Raw genomic sequence first — 8,768 nt, 5'->3', positions numbered from 1 at the left:
CACCCAGTAAAGGGCTTAGCAAGCTAGTCCTCCCTGAACACCCCAAGTGCCCCAAAACACTTTACAAGTGTGGTCTCATTTGATTCTCATAATAATTTTGGGAGATAGATGCTATTATCACCCATTTTCATTTGAGGACATTGAGGCAGAGAGAAGATAAGTGACAGGCTTAGGATTTCAGAACTAAGATGTGTCTGCAGCCATATTTGAACTCAGATCTTCCATACCCCAATCCCAGTGCTCTGTTCACTGTACCATTTAGAAAGATGGGATTGGATAATAGTCAGTACTACAGTTTGACTGGAATATAGAGTTTGTAATGAGAAGCAATATGAAATCAGTCTAAAAAGGTAAGAGTGGCAGACTGTGGAAATTGAAATTCAATTTTCTCCTGCTCTTTGCCCAACTTCCTAGATGCATATGGCTTCACCAATTTCAAAAATGATGAAGAAGGTAGAAAGCAAGGATGACTTTGAGAGAGACTCAAAAGATGCTCAAGAATGATTGTTAGGTAACTGTTATTTAACTTAGTCTTATAGTATGGACCATGCAAATAAGTCCATTTGTTTTTCATTCTCTTTATGAAAAGTTTCCTGATATAGCCCTCATATAAGTAGCCACAGATCACTGCCAGGATATTGCTTGAGAGTGCAAAGTCAAGTATATAGGTCAACATTTCACTTCTCTAAAAATGGACAAAATGTGGGTGAATTTTCTGAGAACACTATAATTCAATTTAGCAAGCATTTAATAAATGTCTACCATGGGCAAAGATCTGTGTTAGACATGAGGGACATCAAGACAAAAAGGGTGGTTCAGACTATCATGCTAGTCACAAACATAACCAAGATATAATTCTGAAACAAAAGATGAAGGTGGAGGGTGATCTTCCACAGACCTCAACCTTAGGAATATGGGAACGGGGTTATTCCTTGCCTTTGCAAGGTCAAAAAGAATCACAGAATTGAGAAAATCGGGGAAATTTAGATTCAGAGAAGTTTTGCTGATTTATGGAAAAGGCAGCCCTTGAAGTGATCCTAATTATGAACAGGTTGGAAATTAGAAGTTAAACAGGAGTTAAACAAATTTTTCAGTCCTAAATTGTTTAGAGGCTCTGGCCGAGGACATGCACCCACCCTCCCAACAATAAAAAAATCAGATTAAAATACACATTTAGTCTGGCTGATTGTTCTGTGTTGCAAAAGAAGTTGGCACTTGGAGGTAAAGTTGGAACTTTTCTGTGTAAAGAAGTAGCTGTACCACCAGCACGGCTCTGAGGACTGACATATTTTCCTCTGCTCTTAGGAAGAAATCAACCGAGTTCCCTGCATTTCTTTGCAAGTTTCCAAGGTCTTTCGGTGCTACAATCCAACAACCAATATCCTTTCCTTAAGGTCTGGAGAAGCTTCTGAAGCCTCATTTCTTATTGACAAATTTGGTGAGTACCCTTTCCAAACCAGTGGGCACTGGCAGTTAGGTACAGATCAAGAAGCACCTCTGGATGTGTTAAAATGCCTTGGATTCTGTACTACCACAGTCTGACTGTCATTTGGAAACCTGGAACTGATAGTCTAAAGATTCCAATTTATCTGGGTCTCGATTTCTTCATTTTATAAAAGGAGGGCGTAGAGGATTAAACTTCTGGTTGCTAATATTTCTTACAGCTTTAGAATGTTAGGATCCTCTAAATAATTTGGCAACAGAATATATAAATAAACAAGGCTCTCAGCATTAGGAGAGAGATAAGCAGATTAACTCTGAAGGGAGAACAAATTTGAAGATAATCTCTTAATTTTCGCTTTGGACAAGAAAACGAATGAGATCATCCTTATTATTTATTATAGCACAGAAATGTTCCATTACAATCATATACCACAATTTGTTCAGCCATTCCCCAATTTATGGATATCCTCTGAGTTTCCAAGGCTTGTAGCAAAAATTTTTTGTGGGTTCTTACTTTCATTTCATGGAATTCACCTACAATGTAGTCATACGGAATGTGGTCTCCAAGCATGTTTAGTGCTGTTGTTTGGTTTGAAAGGAGGCCGATTAAATAATCCTAGCTTCTTTTCCTCCTTCCTCTTTTCCAAGAAATACTTTGATTCCTGACTGGAGGGAAGCAGAAGTTTGTGACCACAAGTCTCTCTGCTTTCCTTAGAGAGAAGAGATATCTGGCTCAAATTATATCTATCTGCTTTCCTGAGTATTATTAGTCAAAGGGATATGGTTTTCATATTGAATCTAACTTCTGGTCACTATTTCAAAAATGGAGGAAGCAGGAACCCAAGCTTTGCAGTAAAGCTTTGCCTCTCTTTCCACCAAATATCAATTTCATAATGAATGTTCCTAATAGTTGCTAAGACACACATTTACCCAAGTTGAATAGCAAAAAATATTGTTGAAAATCAAGAGGAAATGACCTACAGGCACAAAAATATTTATAGCTGCTCTTTTTGTGTTGGCAAAGAATTAGAAATTGAGAACATGTCCATCAGTTGGGGAATGGCTGAGGAAATTGAGGTATATAATGGTGATGAATAATATTGTGCTATAAGGAATGATGAATAATATGATTTCAGAAAGAACTGGAAAGACCTACATGAATTGATGTAGAGTGAAATAAGTAGAACTAGAACACCATAATGCAATACTGTGGAATGATCAACTGTGAAAGACTTAGCTACTGAATTATTGTTTTTAAACCCTTACCTTCCATCTTTGAACCAATATTGGTTCCAAGGCAGAAGAGTGGTAAGGGCTAGGCAATGGGGGTTAAGTGACTTGCCCAGGGTCACACAGCTAGGAAGTGTCTGAGGTCAGATTTAAACCCAGGACCTCCTGTCTCTGGATCTGACTCTCAATCCACTGAGTCACCCAGCTGCACCCCCTCCAGGAGAATACCAAGGAACTTATGAAAAAGAAAGCTATTCACCTCCAGAGAAAGAACAGTTGGAGTCAGAATGAAAGCATACCAATTTTCACCTGTTTCTTTGGGGGTTTGTTTGAGAGTTTGGGTTTTTTATAATTATTCACTTACAAATTTAAACAATATGGAAATAAGCTAAATAAATAAAGATATAGAATAGTAGATTTAGAAAAAATGAAAATCAGAGAAAGTATACATAGGCAAATATATGCCAGACAATGTAAAATAGAAGTTTCCTAGTAGAAGTGAAGAAATGGGAGAGTTCTAAATCTCACCCAAGGGTAAGATCTCACCCTGAGTGGGAGCAGCTGTGTCTGCTGCAGCATTGGTTCCAGAGTTCCTCGTTGACCCATAGCTGGGGACTGAAGGAGTGAATACCACAGAGTCTACAGGCACCAGACTCTATGGGCAGGAATTCAAATCTCACAGCTAAAAATGAGTGACTTTCGAGGTCTAAGACCTCTGACTTTCTACTACTGACAGAGAAAAATGAGAATTGCTTTAGTTACATCCCAAAAGTTTTAGCATGTTATTTCATTATTACCATTTACATACTTATTATTTCTGTGATTTGTTCTTTGACTTAATCATTGTTTATAATGCTATTTCTTAGGCTTCAATTAGGTCTATATCTTTTGCTCACATCTCCATTTATTCATCACTAGTTTTATTGTACCATATATTTCCATAAAGGGTATGTTTATTGCAACTGCCTTTCAAATTTAGTATAATTATTTTAGTCTTATAAAACTGCTATGTAATGCAGTAGTGTATGTGTTCTTTAATATTCTAATTCAGAAGTTGCTATAGGTCTAGTCTGATGAAGGAAAATGATTCAGGTTTTAGGCTAGTTTTATTTAGCACAGAGGGCTGAAGGTAACTTCAGATTCACATTTTTTATCACTGACTCTTTGAATCTAATTAAATAGGAATCAGCAAACAATCTTAATTAACAGTAGCCTGAATCCTCAACTAGATGGGTTGGGTTTTTTTTTCCTTCCTCACTTCATCCAAGAGTTCTTGACTATGCATGAGTTTAAAGTTATCCTGAAGTCAGAAGGGATGAGAAACAGTATAAGGTTTAGTTCTCTAAAGGGGAAAAAAAAAGAATATTTCTGTGAGACATCAAAGGATTATGAAAGGATTGATGGTGTAGAGTGAGGAAGGGCAGGATATGTTGAGATAGAGAAATGGAAGCATTTTTAGAAGTGCTTAAGCCAAATGGTTTCAATCTTATTGGAAAATAATAGTAGCCCATTTGAGTTGAGAAGACAGAAGACTGAGGGCTTAAGAAGAGAAGTGAAGCTGATGGGGCCGATTGTGGGGGAAGAAGGACCAGAGAAAGTTGAAAGTCTAAGGGGTTAGGACTACTGTTTTGAAATCCAGCTCTGCTAAAAGATAGCTCCCCCTTCCAGCTCCAACATTCTAGGCATCTTTCTGAGGAGATAGATTTAATATAGGGGTAAAATTATGGCTCATGAATCTATAGTGGGACAAATGAGTTATACCTCAAGGGTTTCTCCCCCTTCCTCTTCCAAAATGCTCCCTGTAAACGTGGAAAAAGAGAAAGGGGTAGGATTGGATTGAGCTCTGGCAAGAAGCTGGAGGTGGGAGAAATGTATACAAAACTAGAAATTCTGTGACTTTAAATGATTAAATTTTACAATGAGGTGGGAAGAGGAGAGGAGTGTTGAGCAACAATAAATGCTTACTAAACTGAGTGGGAACGATAATCTTTTTCCTAAAGAAATAAAAAAATTTTCAAGAAAACTGATAAGAATCTGCTACAACCCACACACCAACACTCACTCTTTATTTACTTTCTCCACCCCCATCCCTACTTTGCTATTCTTGCCTTCCAAGGAAAATCTGGCTTTCTGACAACCCAAGGGTGATAAAGCCAGCTGTCCAAAGCTTCTCTCAACATAAGTCTGCAGTGCTTCAGAGGAGAAAGTAAATAAGATCTGAAGGTAAGTACTTTCAGAAATTTTCACAGCTTTCAAGGGGTTGGCAAATAGACCTTGGGGACTTTCAGAGCTGTCATTTAACTCTGAAACAATAGGATCTCTATCCGGAATGAAAATAGAAAAGCAAATCCAACTGCCCTGTAAATTGAGTTTGTTAATGTTTGTTGGTATAGGGTAATGTACCTTTCACAGACTCAGTCCATTTCAATTCAGTTAAGCAACTATTTATTAATCATTTGCAAAGGGAAAAGGACTGTACATTTGCATTTTTGACAGTCTGTTGAAGCTTTTGGACCACTTCCCAGAATAAGGAAAAATTCTTAATTGAAGAAAATACTAAAATTCAATTGGAGATTATTGAAAAATAAAGATGTAATTTTTCCCATCCAAGTTCACAAAACTCCCCTCTCCCCATCTTGAAATCTATCCACTGACCCTCCTGATTTATGTGGAACTTCAAATAGCACTGCTGTACAGAAGTTATCTTCTGGAAAATTTGTTCTGTGGGATTCCTTAGTGTCTTTGAGACTTTATAAGCAAATTAGATATAATCACAATAAAAATACTTTCACACTCTGAGTACACTAGGGATGCAGTAAATATTCAGTACTCCACACAGAGTCTTGAAATGACAAAGACAACAAAAAGAAAGAGAAAGTAATAGTCTCACTTTCTTGGTTGGGATAAACTTGCTTGCAATAGGTGAGGAGTCATGGGAAAGAGAGTATACATGAAACAGAAGGATGAGAAAGATAAAAGGGTTAAATGAGAAAATCAGGAATTGATATCCTAAAAGATTACCCTGCAAAGACCAATTATTTATTACATTGCTATTTGTATAGAAGGGAAAGGGGAGAGTTGCATTAGCTGGCCTCCAAAGACCTCTTTAGTTATAAATGTTTATAATTCTGTGATGTGGGTTTGAAACTTGGCTCTACTGCTTGCTATCTATATGACTTTGGATAAATTTTGTAACATCTGTGGACTTCACTTTCCTCATCAGTAAAAGGAGAGTATGAGATTAGATAATCTTTAAGGTTTCTCTTTAAGAGCTCTTCCTATGCTAAAATTTTATGATCCTGCGAACATTTTGGTATTCAAGAGAGGACTTCTCTGCCTCCTTTATTTTTCCTGTTTCCATTTGAAATATCTTGTTTTTTAAAGGAAGCATTTTTGTTTTGATTTTTTTTGTCTATCTTTTTCCCTTTTGAAAGAAAGTCAAGTTCTAAAAATATTTTTCCTTCTATAGGACCAAAAGTCTTCTTTAATTATAAAAATGGCAAAAGTCAACAATATGTATTCAAGTAGTATAATATGTTTCTCATACAGTGTATCCCTTCAGCATGGGGGGGGGGGGGGAATACTGGATCTGGTTAGAGTAGGAATAAGAGGACTCTAGCCCAAGTACTGTCTGTGTGAACTGAGACAAATTACCTAAGTTATCTGGGAAATGAGAGATGGTTGGGTTAGAAATTATCTCTCAAGAAAAACAACTGCTTGACCACAAGGGTCGATGGGGATATGACTGGAGACACAGACTCTAAGTAATCACCTTAGTGCCAATATCAATAATATGGAAATGGGTCTTGATCAGTGACACATGAAAACCCAGTGGAATTATGTATTGGCTATGGGAGGGAGGGAGGAAGAGGGGAGGGAAAGAATATGAATCATGTAAGAATGGAAAAACTTCTTAATTAATCGATAAAAATATTTAAAATACAAGAAAAAGAAATTATCTCTAAGCTGTTTTTAGTTCTAAATCATAAGTTGGGGGTGCATGTGATCAATAATCAATGAATAGGCATTTACTAATATTATGCTACTTTTCTTTATTTCAGTAGACTCTCCTGAATTTATAAATGTAGTACATTTCAACACTGAATGTACTCAAGATTCACTTCATCTCCTTCGTTTTTCTCCAACTTGACTCTTGTACTTTCTTTTCAATGACATTCTGCTTTTGACCCCAATTTCCTCTAGTCCCATGCTCCCTCATTATCACCAGTCTTTCATCTAAGTTATCTCAAAGTGGAAAGGTCATTGATTTTTGAACCAATAGATCCAAGTTCAATTCAGCCTCTGACTGTTGACACTCTCTATGTAACCTTAGTCAAGTACCTATCTGGGCCTCAGTTTCCTCATATGTAAAATGAAGCTGTTGGTCAAGATGACCTCTGAGGTCCTTTCTAATCCTAGATATATAGGACCACAAATCACAAAATATCAAACCTGAAAGAGAACTTCTCATTTGCTTAACTCCAACTGTTCAAAATCAAGAAACTGAAGAGACCTGAATAGGTTAAGGAGATTTATTCGAGGTCACCTAGTTTATAAGTAGAACTAGAATTCAGATCTTCTGGCTTGAGTTCTACTTTCCCTATACTACCTTTAAGACTCCTGAAGTTATTCTGACTTCAGTTCCACCATTTTGCTACCAGTAATACCACATGTTTTCACTACGAGATAGGTTCTATAAAGGTGGGGGGGGGATCTTGGGGGGAAAAAAGTAAGAGCTTATTTTTTATCATCTTAAGTACCAACCTATCCAGCATCATGATGCCAGGTTGTTGTTTGTAATGAATTCTTTGAAAATAGCTTTGCCTGTCCTTATTTCCATTCATTTGAGAATGCCTCCATTTAAACCCAACTCCTAATGTCTACAGAGAGACTCAGCATAATAAATGAGGGGAGTTTGAGAGAGCTCCAATATCCCTTCTCTCTAGGATGAGAACTCCATATTTACATGAAAGGGAAACATGAAGACAACCTGAGAGCTGTCTTCAATTTGTCATGTGGATGGGATTAGAATTGCTTTGTATGGAGTCAGTATTAACATGTTGAAACAAGCCATACATGATAGAGATTTAGTCTTGTATGTAATCCTGTATGTTCTCCTTTGCATTTAGAAATGTTCATGTTTGTGGATGTTTGTCAAGATCAAAAGAACAAAATAAAAATGAAAATTTAAAGTCTTGAAGGGGGGGGGGGGGGAAGGAACAATGTCTATAGGTTATAGAGAGACAAATTTAGTCTTGATGTCAGGAAAAACTTTCTAACTCTTATAGCTGTCTAAGAGGGGAATGGGCTGCTGTGGGAGGTAGGTGAGGTCCATCTCAGTGGAGATCTTCGAGCATACTCTGTATAACCACTTGCCTCATATGTTATTTTGGATACGCCTTTACTGTCTGGGTTGGACTATATAGCCACAAGGTCTTCTGACTGGCAGAATCCATGATTTGATGACTCTTTGATCTCTTCCTAGATCATTGGCTTGATCCATTTAGAGGATGCCACAGAACCTTTTTTTTTTTTGTCAGCGGTTTCTCAAAGGTCACATCACAGTTTTTTTTTTTTTTTGGGTATTATTAATTAATTGACCTGGATCCCTGCTGCTTTATTCTCCATAATTCTTATGAAGTAGAAACCTCTTCTTGCATTCTTTTGACATGAGAGAAATATATGGATTTGGGAAGCATGAGAAGGGTTGATCCTTGGGAATAGAATAGGTTCTCTTAAGTGAAGAAATTGTGCTGAGTTAATGCAGCTGGAGAATTTAGAAAGGCAAAGAGGAAGAGCTTACAGCTTGGTGGAGACAGAAGGAAATTCTGCTGCTTCGCCTTCTTGTACCCAGTTCAACTGTAATAATATTTATTAATGAGAAAGTATTCATAAGAGATGGAAACCCTTTGGTTCCTCAAACTTGAAGAAAGAAGGAAAATACATAATGTGGAAATTTTCTAAATGAACAAACTTTGTTTCTAAACTTTTCTAAGCAGCTTTGGTATGGCTGAAAAGAGTACTAGGTTTGGTGTACTAGGACCCGGATTTGACTTCTGGTTTTGCTATTTACTTGCTATGTCACTTGGGACAAG

At 37.1% G+C, this 8,768-nt stretch overlaps 1 protein-coding gene across 1 annotated transcript in view; it reads left to right on the top strand.

Annotated features, from left to right (window-relative positions):
* Window positions 1-1,295: 1,295 nt before the first annotated feature.
* LOC103093888 (interleukin-33) overlaps window positions 1,296-8,768 on the top strand; it is a 53,497-nt gene continuing 46,024 nt past the window's right edge. Inside the window, exons 1-2 of the mRNA XM_007499555.3 lie at window positions 1,296-1,438; window positions 4,790-4,896. The gene's annotated coding sequence lies outside the window, so the exon portion shown is untranslated. The remainder of the gene's footprint in view (window positions 1,439-4,789; window positions 4,897-8,768) is intronic.

The sequence above is a fragment of the Monodelphis domestica genome, chromosome 7, assembly GCF_027887165.1.
Source record: "Monodelphis domestica isolate mMonDom1 chromosome 7, mMonDom1.pri, whole genome shotgun sequence".
Lineage (NCBI taxonomy): Eukaryota > Metazoa > Chordata > Mammalia > Didelphimorphia > Didelphidae > Monodelphis > Monodelphis domestica.
Note: the sequence above shows the minus strand (reverse complement) of the source record. Positions and strands in the feature narration are given on the sequence as shown.